Below are 22,425 nucleotides of genomic sequence, written 5' to 3'. Positions count from 1 at the left end.
AAAAAACATCGCCAAAATAACAAAACCTATGACAAATTATCTAAAAGAAAGTCACAAAATAGGCCATAGTTCTATATTCATTAAATTATGAAATCATTGCAAACAACTGCTTACAAATTCTCCAGTACTACAATGTCCAGATTCTTATTCAAAATGTTTAAGCAGCATATTAAGAAAATAAATGATTTTAAAATCAATTACCGAATTGCTAATGAATTTTGAAGGACCCAATTGGAGAACCTATAACAATGACTACTGGTCAAATTGGGATATTTGGTAATCTATGGCAAGATATTAGAGTAAAGCGGGGGAATATGCCGCATCGGGTAATATGCCTCAGTTCGCTCATAGCTCACTCTGGCGGTTACGCCATCGCACTACCATAGTAACCTGTCGACATTAACGTAGTCAACCACCTGTTTACTGATTTCCTATAATTTTCATCATTTAGTGCACGATAAACTCCAAAAACTGGTAAGTACCCACCAAAAAATTTTTTTATACGATACATATATCGTATAACACATTTGTGATCCGATTGAAATAATCTACGTTGCTGTGGCGAGGTGAGATTCATAACCTAACATTTAACACCTTCGCCGCTGACTGTATTTACACTGATGTTTCGTATTTTTTTATCATTCCAGATAAACACAATGCCACGTTCTTATATTCGGAAAAATAGAAGGGCCCAATGGTCAGAAGTAGATCTTCGAAATGCAGTAAGTGATATTCGTGCAGGCAAAGGCTCGGTTTGGGAAATAAGTCGTACTTATAATGTTCCAGTTAGAACCTTAATGAGAAGAATGCGTTCCGGAAATTTGGATAAGATGGCATTAGGTCGCAAAGGCTCACTTACTATGGAACAAAAAGCAAGTTTAGCCAAATATATATAAAACATGGCATTTCACGGCCTTGCTTTAACTGCTCATGATATAAGAAAGCTTGCTTATTCTTTTGTGGTCCAACAAAATGTTCCACATAAATTTAATACTGAACGGAAAATGGCAGGACAAGGCTGGTTTCTAGCCTTTATGAGAAGACACCCTGTACTGGCCGTTCGTAAGGCTCAAGGTATGTCTACTGCCAGGGCCAAGGGCATGACAACACAAGAATGTACACAATATTTTGAATTACTGAGAAACGTTCTTAGAGAAAATAATTTATTGAATACCCCACAAAAGATTTTTAATCTCGATAAAACAGGATTGCAATTGAATAACAATTTAGGCAAAGTTGTGGTAACAAAAGGCGCTAAAATGGTAAATTGTATCACAAGCGCTGAAAAAGGAGAAACCATTTCTGTTATAACCTGTGTAAACGCAGAAGGAACTTTTTTCCCACTCTGCTGCTTATTTAAGGGCAAAAAGAGCAAAAAACAAAACGGGAATTCGAAGATGGCCTACCACCTGGCGGCAAGGTTGTTATAGGCGAAAAGTCAGCTTATGTTACATCTGAAATTTTCTTCCAATGGTTTAAAGACTTTTTTATTCCGCGGAAAGGTACCGGTAAGGTTCTATTAATTATGGATGGACATTCCTCGCACTGTTCCAATGTCGAACTCTTAGATTTTGCTGTAACGAATGACGTGATCCTGTTTTGTTTGCCCATTCACACCACTCATTGGCTCCAACCGCTTGATCGCTCATTATTTAAGCCCTTGAAAGCTTATTGGGCTCAAACTTGTCAAAACTGGGTACATAACAATCCTGGTCGAAAACTAAGCCGAATGCAATTTGCCCAACTATTAAATATTGCCTGGTGTAAGGCTTCAACAATTCAAAACGGGACTTCCGGTTTTAGAACCTGTGGGATTTACCCTTTTAATCCCGAAAAAATTCCCGATTATGCTTTTATGGTCAACGACGAACAATCGGTTGAAGATAGTCTTAACCCAGAAGAGATTTCCAGTGAGGAGGAGAATGATCCCAGACCAGGTAATGTCACTGCAGTTGAGGAACCTGAAGATACGAATCCCTTTGAAGCAATTTTACCGGTTCCACGTGTCGAACCAGGACCAAGTGGCTATAAACGGAAACAACATGCCGAGATACTAACTTCATCAGAAACAATTTCTGCAAAACGGGCAAAGAAAGAAGAAAAAAACAGAAAATTATAACAAAAAAAAGAACGGAAAAAAAATACAAAATATTAAGAAAACTAAGAAAACCAGGATACCAAAGAAGAAAACCAAAGAACTACCAAGCCCTTCTTCGTCAGATACCGAAACATAAGTAGTAACGCAGGAAAGCGACGAATCCGAAGTCGATATTAATGAATCAGAATTTTGCGCACAATGTCATGGATCATTTTACGACAAAAAAGGTCCTAAATGCGACTGGCTTCAGTGCGTGACATGTATGAAATGGATGCATGAGATATGTACGAGAACTGACAGATTTTGCGAAGAATGTACGCCATTATCCGAATTTGCTTAAAGAAACAGTTAAATTAGAGGATATCTACTAGTAGCCACTAGGAATGATATTAATAAGTTTTCATGTTTTGTATTTGACTTCTTTTATTAGAAATAAATTTATGTTTTTGGGATCATTAGCATTTTTTATTAAAAAAAACTCCTAATTCCTAATTTTTACATAATGAAAACATGTCGCCATATTACCCTGAGCTAGATGCCATATTACCCATGGGTGCGGGTAATATGGCAATACCGTATCATTGGACATTTATGATTATACTCTTCCTGACCGCGAGAATATGGCAACGAGAGTTTTCACGTCGCAAACCTACATGGGTACGCTCTAAGGTTCCGTGTTCGTATTGCGAGTAGGTCCGATGGAGGTCAGAATGTGAGAGATTGACATTTATGTAGCCATATTTCCCCGCTTTACTCTATTACGTTTGTAAAATTTTAGGTATTAACAAATTTGTTGCTATCTTTTAAGGACCGAAGATTTAATCTATATTCTTGTTTATGTCTAATATAAGCACAAACGGCTTTGTGTTTATATTAAACATTTGTTCCATTTGTGCAAGTTCTGTGTTTTTTCTTTCGTTTTTGGTTAAAAAAGGAAAAAGATTAAGTCATTTCAGTGTTTTTGTGAATTGTTACGATAGTGAAAACTTGTTCCACACCATGGGAAAAAGGCGATTTAAGCCGATCTTTTCACAAGTAAATACCGATATTGTCAACAACGTATCAAGGGACAACCGTCCTCATAAAAAAAACTTATTAAGAAATCTATAATAATAAAAAAAAAGAATTTCCATAAAAATTCGAACCTTTATTCTAATGAAGTACGTTTAAAAAACGCATAAAGAGTTTATAAATGGTAATATTGTTTATAATTTATAGCATAATCTATTAATAATAAATATTTATCATGTAAATAATTTTTTACGACGTCACTGATAATTGTGTCGGTGAAATCAACAATGCGATCGAGCGGCGTTGTGATGTCGTTGCCTTTTTCTCTAATATAGAGACGTTATCTATATTCATTTAACTTTGAATGTTGACTTTTCTATAGAGTATCTTACCATATTTTGCACTTGTCCAAATAAGTACTAATTTGTGTATTATAAAGTGTTTTTTTTGCCATTTCAACATAGGCATTTGGCATCATTGCATCAGAGATATGGCAAGCAAACAAACTGCCCATAGTTCCATGGCAGCGCTAGTCCTAGCCTTTCAATCTTCTAAGCCTGTAACCATTTCGAAAGTACGTATTCACGGAGTAGGACGCGAAAACTATCAATGAACCTGAATTTTGGGAACTATGCTTTTAAAGTTCTATCTATAGTCTATAGGTGAAGTTTTTTATTCAAGTTATAAAGCGTTGTACTTAGAACATTGAAAGGCCTTCAATGTTCTAAGGCCTTGTAACTTGGGCGAACAAAAGACTATATCAGCTTTTACGCGGTTAGTTGGAAACGCAGCCAGGTCGGGGATGTAACGAAATAGCTTCTGGGTTGTTCATTACATTAGATTATATGGAAGAGTGAATGTTTGAAAAAAAAACTAGAATCGCAAATTACAAAAAAAATGAAAAAAAAAACTGGAAATATTTTATTATAAGTCGATAACTTCTAATTAAAAAAAAGACTTTTAAAATAGCAGAAGCTCCCTGCGTATCAGAAAGTAAATGGGGCAGTCATATGTAAAGTTGGTTACACTTATACCAACGCTAACCACGGAAGCGAACTTGAAAAAATCGACGTCAAAAAGCTCTTCAATGGTATGTTATGAATGTTACCAATGAAGTTTATTTTTTCTATAATGAAGTTCTATCTGAATCTGCTCTTAGATTCCAACGAAGATAAATCTGTTTAATGACTATGAACACATTAAAAAGTATTGTTGCTTGTTTCAGAATGTAGTTATTTATTTTATGATCTTAATGTGGTAACGATACTTATCTAAAATTGCGTTTTTGTTTAGTTTCTGTAATCTTATAAGAAGGTTTATATCGCAAAAATTGTCTTTACTTATCTACTCCCATTTACTACTAATTTTAAATAAAATAATTTTCCTTATTTAAAATAAGCCAGCCTTGTAGATCTCAACTAAAAAAAAGCTCTGCTGAAAATCCTTTAATTTTGCTTTAAAGAAATTTATAAATTTACTTTATAAGAGTCTAGCCTCGGTTGTGTTACATCAACGTTTCGATCAAAATAAAATATTCTATTCGGGATTCACATTTTGCGTGTATAGTTCAGTTCAGAGATCTATTAGAATAACAGCATTTATATATTTTATCTATGAAATTGTAGATATACGTAAAACCCCATGTTTTACACTATTTTTTATTTTTCTTTCGAAAATGTCAATTCTTAGAAAGAAAATAATATCAAAAAATTGACCGCGGACTAAAATCCAAGCATCTTACAAAATATGTTAAGCACTCCCAGCACTCACAGACTTTTCACCTCTTTTTAGGCAGTTTATTAAACAAAGATAAAACACCTGCGTTCTGGCGATTCCTATTTTAGGCTGTGTAAGTGATTGTGTATCTCTCTCTATCCCACTGATCTTGAGGATTACGGGGCCGTATTGTTATTGCATTATATAATCTAAAGATCTTAAAATGTTTCGACTCTGTAAAAATAGGCAGGAAAATTTGGCAAATAAAGAGGATAGTGTTTGTGCGGGCCTATGGAGACCAAGGGTGCACAAGAAAGAAAATAACATTTTTGGTGAAAACAATAAGAAGAAGACGCAAGGGAAGTAGAAGTTCTAGGGGAAAATCAAGCCGTTTTAAAATGTAATTGTTTAAGTACAGACGCCAAACGAATTTGTTTAAATGTCTATAACAATCTAAGGAATGATTCTCGGTTCACAAATGATTGTAGTGCTTTGCAAAAAACAGCGTTTTAGCAAAAATCCCAAATAATAAAATTTTAAATACAAATAAATTTTAAGGCCGGACCTGTGCAGCTTTTCACGCTTGAGTGGCCGGGACTGAGGTCAGACGTCTAACAAAATAGTACGTGGGCGTCTGTAGTCAAATTTTATGAATCAAATGTATAAATTTAAAAAAAAAATTAAATATTTATTTATTTAATGGGATGATTAAATATCGCTTAAAATATTACTTTGTTTTTTTTTGACTCTTTCCACATAAAATTTTGCGATTTAAACATGCATGCCGACAATACAAATATGTGATAATACAAGTAACGCTGGCACACGGACTATTCGCGGCACATCAAAGATTCTAATAGATCTCTGAACTGGACTTTAGTTACAGCAGTGAGGTTAGGTAGCAATTTTCTTTACTTTGTGCTTGTTGCTTCTGTATTGTTTTGTAAAATTTGTGTATTTTTTATATTGTTTAGTGACAAATATTCTGTAACAACAAATGGATAAGCTTGAAATACACAACAACAAAAGGATGATGAAATTAAATATTCTGAAGATATAATCAACTAGCTACTCAACCAAGATCTCTATAAATGTTGATAATAAATCAGTCAGATGATTGTCAAAATTGCGATTTAATGTAATTTCTCTCTGTGGCCATCCATAAATGACGTAAGACGTTTAGGGGAGAGGGGATCTGCCCTTATCTTACAAAATCTTACACAGGGGGAGAGGTGATTAAGACTCTTACCTAAGAAAAAAATTTCAATATTAAGGAAATTGTAATAATCCAACAAATTTAAATTTTTATTTAAAAAAATTTTAAAAGTTGAATTAATTGATTACATAGGTAATTTTTTTGTTTAACAAGCAGAAATTACCTCGACTAAATTTTTAATCTCTGATTTAGGAGCTCCTTGATATTAAAAATTTTTAGTATGATTATTCGAGTAGAGTTTATACGAGATTAGGTAATATTAAGAAAGTTCGTGTGGATAATAGTCCAATATCACTAAAACAACAACTGAGTAAGTTGAGCACCAAAGAAAGTTACATGTGGATACTCTTTAGTGATTAGTCTTTTTAATACATCAGCAATACTATACATTTCAGGATCCGTAATATTTCTTTTAAGAATAAAAATTTAATTCCTATTTAAAACCAATCGATAGTAGTGTTGTCTACTACCTGTTGAACAGAGTACATGTACGTAATTTGTCATTTATGCGATATCTGAGGGTTAGATCAAATAGCTAAAGTTGACATAAGTTGAAAGTTATAAAGGATTTCATCAAAATTTCAGTGAATATCAAAATTGATAAAATGTCAACCTACTTACATCCGTCTCTTTCCAATGCTTGGGTAGAAGTTTATTCTTAAAAATTTTTCCATATCTGTCAGATCGAGACAAATGTATTTTGGAAGAGGAAGAAAAGTTAATATAAAAGTGATTCAAAAGGGTGTATAAATGTATATTGAGGGTAAGTGAGACCCAAGTGGCGGCGTTAAGCAAGCTATGGTAAGGTTGTTTTATGATTACAGGATGATAAATCACGAATTCCTATCGGAAAAAGAGCGGTGGAAAAACAAGCACCTATTATTCACCATTAACGTACCGAGTGCGATTGCCTGATCATGATTGGGTCGTTGCTGAAAGACACACATTAATTTCCTTCCTTGCACGCAGGTATTCCAATTACAGATGCAAAAATAGACAATACTGAAGAGGTGACATATACTGGCCCAACTTACATCAAAATTCGTTTTGAGAAGCATTCGTCATTTTCTGCAGATTCTCATGGTAATGATTGTAAAAGATCTTGCTTCGAAAAGATCTTTCGAACTGTGTGATACTTGCGTTTCCACAATTCGAGAACTTAGCGAAAACTACAGAAGGCTTGATTAATGAGATATGATAATGAAACTACAGAAGGCATGATTAAAGCTGTTAAGATCCTGACCATCGATGGAGAGCCAGATGAAAACCCACGATTCCCGCTTGCTTGATAGCTTGCTTGAGTTATCAAACAAGTTATTTATTATTTGAAACCCTATGACCTCCACTACCGCTCAAAAGTATTTGCCTACATATGACTGTTTTAAAGTTATAACTAAAAATAATAAACCCATCAGTTATTCTTATAAAACGGTTTATTTATAACAAAATGAATGTAAACAATGCATTTTTCAATTAATTAAATTTAAGAAAATCAAATTTTGGATTCATCTACATATCCGTCGATTCTTAATAACAGCTTCACAGAGTTTCGGTAGTCTTCTAATTAATTTGTCCAAAGTTTCGTGAGGTATCTTGTGCCACTCTTCTTGGATGATCCTCCACAAGTCTTCTTTTGATGTGGGGCATGATTTTCGCACTTGTCTATCCAGTTCATCCCACAGTAATTCGATAGGATTGACGTCCGGTGATTGTGGGGGCCATACCATAACTTTCAGAAGATGTTGCCTTTGTAATTCACCTAAATATTGCTTGCACAATTTCGGCATATGCTTGGGGTCATTGTCATGTTGAAAGATGAAGTTTTCTCCAATTATTCGAGTACCAGATGGAAGTACATTATCACTTAAAGTTGTTTTGTAACCCAACCCTCTTTTCGAAGAATTCCCTCTATTCTAATTAGATCGCCCACTGCAGATCCTCCGAAACAACCCCACACTATCACCGAACCGCCACCGTGTTTAACTGAGGCTACCGTACAGTTCTCAGCGACCCTTTCATTAGCATAACGGCGACCAAAAACTCACCTCTTCGTTCCAAAAACCTCGAATTTCGACTCGTCACTCCAGAGAACTTCAATCAATGGTCCATTCTTTGTGTGATTGTGATATTAACATTCTTTAGTAGCGGTTTTGATACAGCTTACAACGTCCTTTAAGATCAGCATTATAAAGTCGCCGTTTTACTGTCGAAACACTGACCGCTTTTTTACGCTCCTTGTTGATTTTTGCTGTGATTTCAGGAGCGGTAAGGCGTCTATTGCGTTTTCTTGTAATTATAATATTTAAATCCTACTTTGAACTTGTTGCCTTTGGCCTTCCCAATCGAGGTTTGTTGCTAATAGTCCCTTCTCTGGTGAATTTCCTAACATTATAATCGACAGTCCGCCTTGGAATTCCCACATCTGTCGAAATTTGACGGTTAGTCTTTCCAGCCTTATGAAATCCAATGATAATACCTTTTGTTTCTATCGATAACTTTTTTATTTTAGCCATTTTAAAGAATGTTGAAAAACCAGCAAAGAAACGGTGACAATCGTCAATAAGCAAGCGAAATTATTTACCAATGTTACACAAAATCAAGTCTTGAAGACTAAACACCTTTAAATGTTTTAAATTTCATCAGTAACGAGCTGTACACAGATTAGTTTTTTAGAAGAAGTGCATATTTTCACTACATTGTTTGTTATTTGTAAGACTATTTGTAAATACTCAGTGTTTTTCAACGAACCATAGTTGATAGGTATGCTGTTTAAGCACATATGCAATTTACAAAACAGATACAATCTAAATATATGTATAAAGATAAGATTTTTGTATCTAATTTAAAATATTAAAAAGAATACATGATGGGCAAATACTTTTGAGCGGTAATGTAAACGACATCTTTATCGCTACAAAAGCTCCTGGTAGAAGCAGTTTTAACCGAGTTGAATGACGTATAGCCCCACTTAGTCACTAGCTGTCCGAACTCATCCACATAATTCTTTCGAAAATCATCTCGATGTTAGTCAAAAAACTATTGATATAAACTATTCTTTCTGACGTTTGGGACTATCTTGGTATAGACGGTAAACCAGTTGTTGCCGGATACATTTATTAACATGGTAGTGGTGACTCCGAAATGGTATTGTATCCACGTACAGGAATTATAATACCTTCTTCAAATCATGAAGTGCGATGATCAGAAATATTGCGGTGTTAATCGTAGTGATTTACGAATGATTTTACCACAGCTTTCTACCGCTACCTGTTCCAGTAGTACAAACTCCGGCTTTAATAATCCCTTCTCCAACAGACATCAAATACAAACAGAATTTTGTCCATTCTTTATAAGATTATTATTAGATATTCACAAGCTCTGAAACGTCCATAATAATAAATTAATGCAATATGATCTTTAATGCCCAAGTGTTCGATGCAGCATCGAAGAACGTACTTGCAATATATGTGGTGCCTATTTTGCGCCGAGGAAAAAATCTGTTGAATCACAAGAGAGCCTTAGTTATAGCCCGAATGCAAAAAATTCAAATGGTAGCAATCTATGTTTTATTGCTCAGCCTCATTCATCTGACTGACATGAAGAGTGGCTTGATGATAAATATATATACATATATGTTGAATCTGTTGAGGAATATGAAAAAGCAGAAATATTTTCTGCCAGCCAAAAAAAATTTTTTTCATCTTACACAGGGAGGAGGAGGTATCTGAAATGATTAAAAAAGATCTTACGTAATTTATGGGCGGCTTCTCTCGTAATTTGCCAACTCTGAAGTGACTGTACAGGATGTCCCAAATTCAAGGGTATCCATTGTTACAGGGTCGGTTAAATGGAGGTAAAGTTGCGCAATTTAGAGCTTAATAAAATGACGTTTAAAAAATTTTAAAATTCCGGATACTTCCGGAGTTATCCAAAAGAAATCGAAAATTGTCAAAATTGTTTTGACTTTAATTAAAGAGACATCGGAAAGCTAAAAACAGTTTTTCATTGCCACTTTTTATGTCCTATAACATGACGCAAAAAAGTTCCGACGTTTCGTTTTTTGTCGATCATCATCAACTTTATTTTTTCTTATGGGCGTCATATTGGATTTTCTCATTTTTAAAAAGTATTTTTAATTGCCATTAAAATGATTACTCCTTCTAGTACTTCCCATAAGAACTCCATGAACGCAAGGGAGAAAGATATATCAATAGAATTTCCATTTTAAAGGCAATTAAAAATACTTTTTAAAAATGAGAAAATCCAATATGGCGCCCATAAGAAAAAATAAAGTTGATGATGATCGAAAAAAAACGAAACGACGGATTATTTTTTTTTTTAACATAAAAAGTGACAATGAAAAACTATTTCTAGTTTTCCGATATCTCTTTAAATAAGGTCGGTAAAAGATAAAAACGATATTGACAAATTTCTGTTTTTTTGTATATCTCCGGAAGTAACTGGAATTTTAAAATTTTTTAAAGGTCATTTTATTAAGCTCCAAATTGCGCAACTTTTCCTCCATTTAACCGACCCCGTAACTCTTACGGTTTCCGAGATCCCACTGGTCACCCTCGAATTTGGGACACCCTCTACAGGATCTCAAAATCAAAAAACTCATACTACATATGAAAAGTGATTTATTAAGAAAAATGTTTTTTTTTATTTAATACTCTCCGTTAAGATCAATTTGTAAATCAAGGAAGTTCGATTACATCTTTTTATTATAGTTTACTTCCTTTCTCGTAAAGTCTTGAGTACACCCTTTAACAACACGTTTTGTTGAAATAATTTAAAACATATTATTGTATAAAGAAAGAAAATTTATGGTGGTGTATTTTTCAAATAAAAATTTGTTCCATTGTGTCTTTTATTTTGTAAAAATATTTTCAGCCTAATATGCGTCTCTTTATTTCAAGTCATATTTATCTCCATCATTTTTTAAGACTATCATCACCGAACTAAACAGCGCTTTGTTCCTTACAGTTACCCCCCAATAACTTTTGTGTTTTCAATTCTACTTGTGACCTTCAAATTATGGAAATACCAATTAAAATTAGAAAATTAGAACAAAGTAGTATGAGTAGTTTCGGAGCAGTATGACCTTACCATTAATCTATTTTTTTTTCTATTTTAAACTTCAAATTGCGGCAGTTTCAAAACAACTGAAAAAAGACGAACAAACTTATACATCATTATGTGACATTATTGACCTGCATTATTGCTGTTATTAATCGAAAACATGATGTAACTGTATAGTTCTGATAGTTTGATAAGTATGATAAGATTAATTGCTCCTATTATAAAGGACTAAGGAAAAATATACTTATAATTTTTGTCATGTATTAGATCAAGCGTTAAAAAAACAATTTTATTACATGGTTAGTGAAATAATGTTAGTCACGTAAATCAACGGAGCATCACACATTAAAATTCGGTAGAGCCACTGTGCAACTACCGTTGTCAATTAAATATCCGGTCGGGTTTGTCGATTATTACCTGCGAGCGACAATTTATTTACATATTCTCATACAATAAGGACTTTTGTCCCATCATCTACATGTTTCTCGTTTTGACTTTGATTGATGTGGGGAGTCAACAAAAATTACAATTATGATTTAGGGTTTGACTTTTTGAGGTTTGCCCCCTTATAAATGCGGAGTTAAATTGATCCAGGCGCCACATTAATAATGATTCATAATAAATTTTAAATGGGCACAGAGACGGCGACCGTCATGTTTTCCGCGAAACGCTTATACGGAGTTAACATTCAAGAAATTATTGATTGTTTAAACTGTAATAGGAAAGCGAGAGTTTGGCTTCTTGCGTTTTTTTCTATGACGTTAGACTGTGGTTACATAGTGCATTCAATTCAATATTAATAGAAATCTTTGCCACAAGCTCATTTATAATCTGTTCGAAAATAAACATGAAGGTTTTTGGTAACTTGCGTTTGTAAGATTATTTTTTCCAATTTCAATTTTAGAATTTAATTAAGTTTTAGTAAGAAGTACTTATTTTCTACTGAAAATGGACATTTTGACTTTTACTCTATTAGACTTGTACTTAGAACATTGAAAGGCCTTTTAATATTCTAAGTACCTTTATATTTAGGGTTACCTTAGTCTATGCTACCATACCCAAAAATATTGTAGAACTAAAACAGAGGCTCAGAATCGAAATTACGCACTTAGTTACGCCAAATGTTTTAAGAAGTTTACAAACGGAATTTTATCATCATTTAGGGCTTTGTCAAAAAGTAAATGGCTTTCATTTTGAACACTTGCCTTTGCTGCATTAAATACATGGCTACATGACGGTATTCAAGATGGCGGGTGATATCAATCTATCAAGTTTACAAAATAAAGTAAAATCACAGAAAATAAATACCAGTACAAGTGTTCTCCAAAGAAAGCTGCAAAACTTAAAAAGAAAGCAATCAATGGATGGTATAGGTAATAAGGATAAGTATGCTACAATCCCATTGTAGCATCCTTAAAACAATGGGATTGTTTTAAGGATGCTATTTTAAATCAATAACTTTTTTCCTAAAAAGTTCTTTTTCAACATCGGGAGTAATGTTTTAATTGATTTGCAGCAATTTTAGGTGTCCGTTAAGAAAATGTGATTTTATTTATTACTGTTATTTTTTTGTATTGTCAATTTTTAGTCTGTAATAAAACCAACTTCAGTTGGTTTCAATCAAGATGTTTCACCTTTTAAATATGTCATTTTTAACTTGATTATTATAAATATATATTACAAAATGTCTGGTCTCTAATTTTCTTTTCGACAATTTAAAAATTGATTAAAATTTATTTATTACAAGAAAAACATGGAGAGAAATATGAAATGTAAATTTTATTAAAACTTGGAGCTATAGAATTTGTTCTGATTAGTTCTCTCTGTTGATACTGTTGGCAATACAATACATATTTATTTCAAAATTTGTTTTGCCATTATTTTTCACATGAATCATTGAAAGAATTTATTAATTATTAAGGTTTGCCCTAACTATTTTTTTATTTTATTTCATGCTCGTATCATACCACTTCATGTGTTCACTGAGACGAGACATAGGCGTAGAGACTAAGAGCGCTGAGCACCAGAATTGATCAGAGTGAATGTTTTTGTTATAAATTGTTTTTTTTTACGTTTATTTTTATTTTCTGTAGGCGTTTGTCTTTTAATTAAGTTTTTTTTTCAATAATATAGTTCTAAGTTATGTTAAGAATATTTAATTTGGGGTCGTTATATTTTATGTATGTATTTTTGCTCTTTATCTGGGTCTGGAATGTTTTGTTTTCAAATTATTTTTAGTAATATAGATTATGTAATTATTGTGTATGTTTAGTACATGGATGTTAGTATTTGAGTCGTTAGTCCTGAAGATTTATCCCAAAACATTACCTTAACTGTCTGCTAGCTGAACTATATAATTTATAAAATGTTCCTTTTTTTTCATGTCATAATGTTGAAGACTAGAATTTGCACCACAGAAATTTGAACTTGTCGGCCTTTTATCTGCATATATAGTTTTGTATTTCACTTATAAATATTTTCTGTATTGAATTTTTGCAAATAAAAAACATTTATTATTATTATATTATGATCCTCTATAGATTTAGTTTGTCTTAGTAAAATAGGGATATTATTAGCCTAAGGATAATGTCTTTGCATGTAAGAAAATAACATAAAAATCTTCACAATATTTTCTAATCTGTTTGTGTTGGCATAGTTCAGTGCTAACAAAATACTTCTAAACATTTTTCGAGTGGTTGTAATTTATATGTTGCAACCTTTGCACACACAGATATTAGGTTATCTAGGAGTAGATTGCAATATTCTGGTCATTATTATCTTTGTGTCAACCTAGCAAATCTGCTATAATATTGTAAATTCAGTATTTAGGACTTAAAATAAACTTTGTCTACTTCTTTAAAACTATGTAAATGTGTATGTATAAGGATAAAATAAGGGGAAAGTTAACAGGGGTACTGTTCCTTCCAAATAAATAAAATATAATATCTCTTATAATGAATTATTGTATATTATGTATATAACTTTAAGCAATTATTATTCAGCAAAATCAAATAATAAATGTATTAAAGAAAAACATTGTTTTATTTTCATTTTGAAATTGGTGATATGTTGTACACTATTCTTAACTGATTATTGCAGTACATTAACTCATTTAGATATATGTAAAATAAAGCTGAAGAGTTTTATTTTACCTTGATCAATATCTGTTGCTAACCCCTAATCAAAAAGTAACCTCTTTAATTAGGTGTTTGGATATTGCGATTAAATAATAAAATTATGAGATTTCTTATTAAATAAAATTTGAATTTTTTTTGATTTTTAAAATGTTTCCGCCTTAATTTGGCCACGCCTGTCCACTATTTTGATTGGTCAATTAGATACGTCAAACTGTCAACTTAGTTACAATAGTTTACGTTGCCAAGCGAGAGGACGCTAGCAGATTTGTCAGAAGAATTTTGATCAGTTTATATGCAACCACCACTTCTCTATATATTTATGTTTTGTGATACGAAATAAAAAACATAATAATGACGTTTTAAGGCCCCAGAAGGCGAAATCGAGAGAGGATCTTTTACAAAAGCAGAGAAGAAGTTTCTGATGATGAACATGACCCCTAAAAAGTGATGCCGAAACGAAAAATTAAAAAAACAGATCGGTAAGAATACAATCCAGCAATTGGGACAGCAAATGAGCAAGAAGAAGATGGGCAAACACAAAGTAATTTTGTAGGCAAAGACAGAAAACTATCCCTGTACCTATATCGTGTAAAAAATCAAATTACAACAGAGAAAATCAAAGGATACATCACAAGAAATAAAAGGTTTTCCAAAAAACAGCTTGTTTTGTGTACCACTGTAGTAAAACTCTAAAGAGCTTTTGTGTTTCTGCGCCTTTTAGCAAAAAAAACCGAAATGTATGATCCGAAGTTTTGGCCAAATGGTGTCAAAAGGTTCTCATTGATGCTAATGCTGAATGAAGGCTGGAATTTTTCAGTACAGTAATAACCAAAGATATGAAATCCATTAAATGGGCACCACGGCTTTGCTGGCATATGCCTACCATTTTGACGAAATTTATTGACATAAACCTGTGACTTTAGATAACCCCCCAGCCGGAAGTCTAAAGGTATTAAAGCGCAAGAGCCTGGAGGCCAATACTGGTCATCAAATCGGGAAGTGATACGACTAGGAGCAAACTCTTGCAAGATCGTCAATGTTTCATGGGCGGTACATGTTGCTCTAATCATTCTAAAACCACATGTCATCAATGAGGCTTCTAAATGAGGCACAAGAAACCCTATTATAATAGCCCGATAACGTTCGCCATTCACTATTACTGCATCACCTTCTTCGTTCGGTCCAATCAATCCTCCAGACCATAATGCACATCATATAGTGACACGTTGTGGATGTATTGCTTTCAGATGAATCATTCATGGATTTTACAAGCCCCAAATGCGACAGTTTTGCCTATTAACGAAGCCATTGAGGTGACAATGAGCCTTATTTTGTTTGCAAAATCAGCAGGTTACTCAAGGATCCAATAAGTGCATTCTCTTCGCTGTTGATGATCTGCTGGCAGAAGTTGTTGAGTCAGTTGGATTTTGTAGGCTTGCAGCTGTAAATCTTCCGCTGAAGAGTGCCTGTTGAAATGTTAAATTCTTGTGCATTACGAATGGTGGCAATTAAACTTTTACCCTTTTGATAAAATTATTGACAATCACGACGCGTTTATTAACTCACACACATCACACTGTCACGTCACAATCATGTGACCGCATGACTGTCAAACGTGGCGCGCAATTCAAATCTTGCGTTCTTATTGAAACACCCTTTACCGACAAAATCCAAACCTTTGAAAAAGCTTTTACAAATATAAATATATGCGATATGTGAATTGCTGTAGTTGAGTGTATTATCGAAGAACATTTGTATTGTTGAACATTTGATTTGCATTGTTGCATTAATATATCGACCTTATGGCACTGACTTTTATTTTTAATAATAATTTATTTTTACTTTAATTTTCAATGTGCACCACAGAATGTAAATTTCACTACAGTTTTCTAGCAAGAGATTTCAATATACATGTAGAATATGCGAATATTAAAAAAATTCTGCCCATATACATCCTTGCCTCGTTTGATTTGGAACTTAAAATAAATGAAAATATCATATTCACACAAAATAAAGGAAGCTGTATCGATAATATATGTACAAATATCATGGAATATCACGGTTGCGTACTAAAAATGCATAGGTCAAACCATACAGCACAGAAAGTACATTTTAAAGTAGGAGAATCACAACAGTGACACTTGGCTAGGAGGTGAAGTCAGACTATGAGTGGTAAGCTATGCAAAATACAAAAACCATCATCACCCTATTCGAAAAAAATAAAATTGCTCTAAAGCTCTTTTTAGACTCATCCAAAGCATATGATACACTGGATAGAAATATAATTAAAAAATATGATTTCTATGACATATGAGGCAATGCAAAAAGTTTGTTTGAGTTGCAGGCAGGGGCCAAGCTGTCGAAATTTGCAAAAAAGGAAAAAATGTCAAGTTTATTCATAATTTTCACTAATGATTTATGTTAGTTTACACAAGAACAGGATAATCACGATATAAACTAAAATTTTGCAGATGACACAAATGAAGTGATTGAAAGAAAAGAAACTCTAATGAAAATTTAAGTACTCCACTGGATTCTACGCAAAAAAATCTACAAATATTAGTTTTTACTTATTTAATATGTCTGACAATAACAGTTTTTTAATATTTCTGAATTACAGGGGATGACTGAAATTGATTTTTTTTAATTATCTTTTTTTTATTTAAGACTATGGTAAATTTTATTAGGGCATTTTAAGTTTCAATAAAAAGTAGCACGGTGTCGCGAAAACTGCATCTCTCTATCTCTTTTCATAAGCGAAAAACCTCATAAAATATACGTTGTACGTATTTGGTTTCATACATTTTTGGTTTTAGATGTTCTTCAGAAAATAAATGAAAGTAATACTTTTGATAATCATCAAAAATGAGAGTCCAAATGTTTAAGCTTCGAGGATGTCAATACACCGCGTGAGAGATATTTGCATTTGAGTCAAATCAGTAACAACAATTATGTTGATTGAAAAAAAAAACATTAAGAAAATAGATGAAATTGAAGAGTTGAAAAAACTATGAATGGCAGTCACTACCACCTTCATACAATTCTTGATAGTTCATTTTATACGTGTGCATTTTATAATACTTTAGAATTCTTTGGACAGTGATCCATCAAGTTGTTATTGCTATTGCATATTGGTTCTTTATAAAATATACAATGAAATAAGCTCCACTCTCTCCACAATAGCACCATTTTTTATCTAAAGGAGAGAAACATAGAGATCACTAATGATATAAGTGCATCAACTACTTCACTGAAATTAAAGTGAATAGTTTTACTTATGTTATAACTACATATCATTCAACTGATAATCGTTAATTTTGAAACGATATTTTTCTTAAAAATTTATTTGTAAATAAGAGATCCAGAAAAATAATTCTAATCTTATTTAAGGAAGAAGTCCATTCTGAAGTGAAGTCAATATAAAATTCAAAAGTTAGTAGGGGAAGTATTTTCTCCACTAATAAAACGCTAATCCTCTAATTTCAGGAGTTTCGGCAAGTGTTCTTGCCATCATCAGACTTGGGTTACTTAACACTTACACGTATAAGTTATTGTTTAGAATTTGTGTAAGTGTTAAGTAACCCAAGTCTGATGATGGCAAGAACACTTGCCGAAATGCATAACTCCTGAAATTAGAGGATTAGCGTTTTATTTGTGGAGAAAAGACTTCCCCTACTAACTTCTCAATCTAATCTTATTGTTTGGCGATAAGCCCTTTCAAAGTATGTATCCCAACATAAAGTGTATGTTGGGATTCTCTATATAAAAAATAAATGGGGAATCCGCTATAAAGAAGCTGTTACAGTGACGCAAGTAATGTATAAATATATCCCTCTTAAAACAAAAGCATAGGAGTCCCGTCCCCTTATTGGTATCAAATGACCAAAGGAATCGATCGATAACAATGAAGTTAAGCGAGTGTTAAATTGCGCAATGCTGAACCTATACAGGAAAAAATTTGAAACTTAACACTCGCTATTTGTCAATCTTGTCTGTTTAATAAAGTTTGATTTAATTTTTATTTATAAACACAAGAAAGTGGATATAAAATGTATACATGTCAAGTGTATTTACAAGATGGTCAAGGTGGTCAACTGGCAACTGTATTGATCGCTTGTGAGAAATTCAATTAAGATCTAAAAATTTGGTAGAGATATTATTGTAAGATCATTTTGACTAGTTATATTTAGTTTTATCGCATTTCGAATTATACAGGATATTTTTTAAGTGAAGATTTTTTTATTTTTCAAATAATGTTTTTAGAAAAGTTAATATTGTTCAAAATTATCACCATCAGATTCGTTAGCACAAACTGTCGCAGGATATATTAACAAATTTGCACACGGACTTATTTGAACTTTGATATTTAAAATGACCATAGTTCCTTTTTTTGAGTTTTCGAGAAAACGGTATTTGAAATTCCTATATCATACAAAAGAAAAATTAGAAAAAAAACATCCTGTAGTGAACTTAAAAATGAATTTCGACATATACGGAAAAATATCGTCAGTTCCTAATTTTGAGGACCCTTAGTCAACCTTCGATCACACTACCCAGGTCATTTCATATGAAAGAAAACTATTCTCACTCTCCTTCCTAGGAGCGAACGAATTATATCGAATATTTCACCTATGTATCAAATATGTCCATTTGGAAAGACATTCAAAAAAAATTAGAGATACACAAGTTTCTAGAGAGTTGAAATTATGAAAAAAAACTGGTTTAATGTATAGAGGACCATGAACTTGACGAAGTTATTATAAAGACTGAGTCAAAAAACTACAAAAAAAAAGTAAAATCAAATTTGGTCACAGAACTGCACATAGGCAAAAGCCTGCATCTACATATATACATATATTGAGAAACCAGGCCTATATAAAATGAAGCAGAATAAATTTCGTCAAAAAATGTCCGAAGACTTGCTAATGGTTAATGCCGCCTTTGTGGTTATCTTATCGAATACTGAATATAGGAGAAAATGCTAAATATCTATAAATGAAAAAACTGATTGAAAAGTATGTATTGTATATTCTGGTGTATTGAGCAATTGGTGTATTAATGAAGCAAAAAAGCTTTGTAGTGTTGATATGATATTAAAAGTATCCATATGACTTGAAAGTTAACGTGACCGCTCTATTTGTGACCCAGTGACTATTAAATATACCCCTAATAAAAAAACTACAAAAATACACATAAATAAAATTAAATAACGGTATCACGAATGACGCAAAAAATATCTAAATTAAGCGCAAGCGCACACGCATTTTACTTTGATGTGCCCCAAAAAACCGACACCAATCTGGTTCACGAGATGCGTATTCAAGTTATTCGCGAGAGGTATGCGGCGAGAAGCTACGAAAGCGCCATCCAGGTTTATTATATCATTAGTCAAATCATTAATCAAGTTATAACATCAATCATAACACAAGACACATCCAGGACCCGACATCAAGTCAGGCCACAACTTACTTCTTAGTACAATAAAACTTAAATTAACGAAAATTAATATAATAGCTACGAATAAATAAGAAAATAAACTAAAAAACTTACGCATAAAATAGAATGCACAACAGTACATGAAAGAACATCTAAATACTGACAGAGATACGTGTAATACAAAAGAACTCGAAAAACTACACAGAACAATTCAGGACATACTCGATAAGCACCTAAAATCAAGAAGACTAAAGAAAAAAGAATGTATGACGGAAGAGATAATAGACATGATGGAAGGAAGACGCAAGGTTATAAGCCGGAATATAACAACATGCAAAAGGATAGACAAAGAAGTTGAGTGATTAACCAAGAAATGCACAGAAACTATTACAACAAAATCATGACTCATTCAACCTTTACGAAAAGGTCAAAGGGGCGTCAGGTACCTATATTATATAAGCCTAAAAAAGTTGGACAACTTGGATTAATAGTCGAGGAAACTTAAAAAGAAAGGACGCTTGGATAAAAAATGTAGAGAAAATATTTAGGGGCGAACGACACAATGACACAAGTAACACAGACTAATAAACTGGATCTTTGATTACAACCGACGAGGTAGGAGCTGTTATAAGAGAAAACAAAAATAGCAAAACAACAGAACCTGATAACTTTTACCCATAATTTGTAAAATTAATAAATAACAACGGAATCAAACGCAAAAAAGTGTAATGAGTTATTTGTCCATTCGAGAAGAGGTAGGCATGATGAACTTAAATCTCTGCTAAAAGAGAATTGCATAGATGATAAAAATATGAGAATCATCAAACATATTTACTATAACCAAAATGTTAACACAATAGTAGACAACATGTTGGTAGAAGCAATTTCAATAGAGCGTGGAGTGAGACAAGGATGTGTACTATTCTCCATGTTGTTTAATGTGTATTTGGAACATATCTTCAAACAAGTTTTGGAGGAGTGTGATAACGGCCAACGTTTGAATATCAGATACGAAGCCGACGCAGTGATATTCACAGCCAGTCTAAATACACAGGTATTACTGAATAGAAAATTGAAAAAGTCGAAAAAGGCAACGTATATCAGCAACATTTATAAACATTACCTGCCGCTAAAAATCAGTATCTGCGTAGAACAGTGCTATACTTTTTCATTTCTGCTATACGGAGTGGAGACTTCGATGCTCTCGGAAGCAGCTACGAGAAAACTAGAAGCGCTCGAGATGTGGCGTTGCAGACGCGTCCTAAGAATCCCCTGGATCGATCGAGTCCCAAATAATTAAGTCATACACAAAATAGGAAAGGAATTCAAAATTATTTCCACAATTACAAAACGTAAATTGGAATACCTAGGCCATATTATGAGAAACGAAGAAAAATATGGCCTCCTCCAAATTAATTTTACAAGGAAAAGTGTACGGCAAGAGAGACTAGAATGAAGACGAATCTCCTGGCTTCAACACCTAAGAAAATGGTTTAAAATAAACTGTTGCACACAGCCGCCAACAGAGTAAGAATTGGCATGTTAGTTGCCACCATTCGGCAACGAACAAAAAGAATAAAAAGAAGATTTGTCATGCATGCATTTCTACGCATCTTAGCTAATATACACGTAAGATTCTGTAAAGTGTTGCTAAATGAAGGAATTTGCAAAAAGAAATGTACAGCAAAATTAAAAAATAATCAGCGTTTTTTATTTATAAAATGATGTATCGAAGCTTGTTTAATGAATGAATTGGCAAAATAGATTAAAAAAAAAACGATTAGAAGAACCTAACCAAAGCGATGGTGTAAACTGAGGTAGTAAGTAGGTACATTACTCTTTTATGAATATTTTAAATTTCAAATCTTTTCCAAATCATCAATTATTGTTAAGAAAATATATTTTACAAATTTTAAAATTTAACGAAATCTTTCATGATATTTACTAGTAATTACCTACTAGTGTAAAAATATTTAATAAAAATATTTTAGATAGGAATATAAGAAAAGATGAAATTAAGTAAAAGTATAAAACATAGTTCTATTATCCCCAAAACGAAATTTTATGAAGCTACCGAGAATCGATCGAGAAGACAGTTTTGGGTATTTGAAATAACAGCAAACAACAATTCTTAAAATGTCAAATATACGACTTTCCTAAGTCTATTGAAAAATTAATTTAAAAAAAATGAAATTTAAATTCTCAAATAATGGCTTAACTAAATTTCTTCCACAGATTTTCGTGTCAGATGTTTGATATATGTGCAAAAGTAAATCATTACCTACTAATTTTGTATATATATATTTGAAAAAAGTTGCAAGTAAGTTTAGATTATATATTATTAATTATATAATTTAAAGTATATTATAAGATAATATGAAAGGACCGCATATAAAAGAAATTTTTGAAACCATATCATTTAAGAGTTCATGACTAAAGTAATGTCAAATGGAATTTGATGATAGATTTGATGTAAGTTTAATTCGAAATTATTTCATTAGAAGGGAAACTTTAACCTCACACATATAATTCTAAAGGCAATATGGCGTCTCGTATTTTATCTATTATTGAACTGGTTTTTTTATGCGACTATGCTTTGCTAGAGTGCAGTCGCTGTTTTTATCATTCTAAGGAACGACTATTGACCACTCGATGTCTTTTGCTAATGAAGTTTGAAACACGTACTGAATGGTTAATAAAATGTTTTGGTAAAGTGGCAGAACACGTTT

General features: G+C 32.6%; 1 protein-coding gene and 1 long non-coding RNA gene across 2 annotated transcripts in view; one reads left to right on the top strand and one right to left on the bottom strand.

Annotated features, from left to right (window-relative positions):
- Nucleotides 1–22,425, bottom strand: part of LOC126745020 (matrix metalloproteinase-2-like) — a 211,130-nt gene that overhangs the window by 169,369 nt on the left and 19,336 nt on the right. The window lies entirely within an intron of this gene.
- Nucleotides 6,581–7,470, top strand: LOC126745030 (uncharacterized). Its single transcript, XR_007663412.1, has 2 exons — nucleotides 6,581–6,804; nucleotides 6,866–7,470. It is a non-coding gene; the product is annotated as an uncharacterized LOC126745030 (long non-coding RNA).

This window comes from Anthonomus grandis, chromosome 15 (assembly GCF_022605725.1).
Source record: "Anthonomus grandis grandis chromosome 15, icAntGran1.3, whole genome shotgun sequence".
In the NCBI taxonomy this organism is placed as follows: domain Eukaryota; kingdom Metazoa; phylum Arthropoda; class Insecta; order Coleoptera; family Curculionidae; genus Anthonomus; species Anthonomus grandis.
This window is presented reverse-complemented; position numbering and strand designations above follow the sequence as displayed.